Source organism: Arachis duranensis, chromosome 7 (assembly GCF_000817695.3).
Source record: "Arachis duranensis cultivar V14167 chromosome 7, aradu.V14167.gnm2.J7QH, whole genome shotgun sequence".
Taxonomy (NCBI): domain Eukaryota; kingdom Viridiplantae; phylum Streptophyta; class Magnoliopsida; order Fabales; family Fabaceae; genus Arachis; species Arachis duranensis.
The window spans coordinates 10,977,199-10,979,831 of NC_029778.3; positions in this window are offsets into that span (position 1 = coordinate 10,977,199).

Below are 2,633 nucleotides of genomic sequence, written 5' to 3' on the forward strand. Positions count from 1 at the left end.
TAATATATTAATTGATTTTAATATTAATTTTCGTATGTACAGATAATATTTTTGTTAAAAAATATAATGTTTTTGTTAATATCTGTTAGTTTTAAAAATTATTATTTTATTTCAAGTTTTGAATTTTAAATGTTAAATTTTAAGTTATAAATTTAAATTCAAATTGCAAACATTAAACTTTATAAAAACAAAAATAAAAAATAATTTTACAGTAACAAATTAACTAATATTGATTAACTCTCTATACTTATTTGTCTCGAATATATATTATTTTTAGATTATAATGTGTTTTCTTATTCGTTCTTTTTAATCATGTTTTTGTTATTAAAAAAAAAAGAATTTCTAATCAACTTAAATTAGTTAAGTGATTAGTTCACATATTTGCTTAAATAAGTGTCAATAATTTTAGTTTTATTTTGTCCATATAACAATTTATTGAATAGTAATAATTTTTAAATAAAATTTAAATTTATGATTGATTAATCCTTAATTTATTGGTTGAATAATACAATAAAAAATAAAAAAAACATAAAAATGAGAATCTGTCAAATAAAATATTTTTTTAAATTCATGTACACAACTAAAAATTCATAATATAATGAGAATGAATATTGTCGTTTATATTTTAATAATATCATTTTTTAATTTAATTATACAAACTTACAATGTCAAAAAATTATATATAAAGTGGTTATAGAAAATAGGAGTAATATTATCATTTTCCAGATATAATTTGTAATACAGTACACTATCGAGTAAACGATAAATAAATTTTTTATTTTTTATTTCGAAAACAAATAAATTATTGACTAATTAAAAATATAAAAACGTTTTTTACTTTTTAAAATATAAGACATTTAAATTTTTTAAAAATTTAATTTGTATTTATATATTTTAGACAAAAAAAATTTAAACATCTCATATTTTATAAAATTAAAAATATTTTTATATTTTCAAAAATTTATATATTTTTAAATTAAAAATAAAAAATTTATTTCTCTTTTTCTCCTCTTATTTATTATACGAAAGAACCCCATGCCAAGCACAATCACTGAACCAGCCCACAGGAATGTTACTATAGCCCGTTGTTAACGTCCATAAAAGAGAAATAATATTAACAGATAAATACAAGTTTATTTTGAGCTGTAATATCGCTTTCAGAAAATAACACGCCACCGCCTTGACAACACAATACATGACCCCAACAAATTTCAAATTGAAGCTCAAAAAGGAATGAATACACAAGTGGATAGAACACTCCAATGCAATTATGCAACAACCCCATATCCTCATTCTAGGATCTTAGCTTTCTTGCTTAGCCTTTTCTCTTTTTCATTTACACACTCTGGCTTCAATTGTCATGTAGTTTCTTTTGTTCCTCATGATTTTTGGTAATTGCTTTTTGTTCCTTTCTTTCTTCTCTTTAACATTTAACTGTCTTCCTCCTAAAACAGTTAAACATTATAGTACTTCCCTAACCTTGTGTCGTTATTCTGTTCCATCGTATTCCTATAATGAGTATATATATGGGCCATGAAAACTGTTAAGAGGTCACATATTCAGATATTCTACAATATAGTATCCCATGTCTCCACATGACGTTTCTACTTTTATACTATCATCCTTGGAGATTAATTCATTGAAATTAACCCATAGTACTAGAAATCAGGCTATCATCGACAAACCTTAGTGACGGAATTGTTTAATTGACCAATGAAATTTAAGTCGGATTTTCTATTGGCAATGAAGGAGATGATGAATTTCTAAAAAATTTACCGACAAATTCGTAAATTTTCCGGTAAAAATAAATAATTTTGTTAGAAAATTATTATCGAAAAGGAAAACCTGCTGGTAAAACGATTTATCAAAACGCTGCAATTAATTATCAATTCATCGATGGAAAATATATCTATAAACCGAAGTTAAGTGAATTTTATATTCTCATCCGATAGTGGTATAAATTGACATCATATACCATATAACGTCACTACAAGAAAATAAGCTTTCTGCCACGTTTTAAAAGCGTACCGAAAAGTGCAAAAAAACGTACCGCTAGCTTTTCGCCACGCTTTTTGAGCTATCGGCACGCTTTTGAAAGGGTCACATCTGCCAGCGTGCCGGTTGCTCTATCGCCACGCTTTTGTGAATCTATCGGCACGCTCTTTTTGTTGGCACGCTTTCATCTCTTGCCACGCTTAAAAAGCGTGGCCATAGATCTTAACCTATAGGTACGCTTAAAAAGCGTACCAAAAAGTGCACATATCGCCACACTTTTAAAACGTCCCAGAATATTAGTTTTGGGTACTCTTTAAAAGCGTACCAATAGAAAAAGATATAGCTACACTTTTTAAAGCGTGACAATAGCCAGTGATATGGCCACGCTTTAAAAACGTGGCAATAGCCTTGTAAAATTAAAAAAAAAAATATTTTTCTTATTTTTACCTTCACTGCAAAATATAAATTTTCAATCCTTTTTTATTACCAAACCAAGAAATATAGTATGCAATTTTTAGTCAAACAATAATTAGTGACATAATTTTTTCAATAATTATTTTATACATTAAAAAACTAATACTCAATACAAAATTAAATCTCAAGTTCAAATTCCAAAACTAGAAACTTAAAAAAAATAA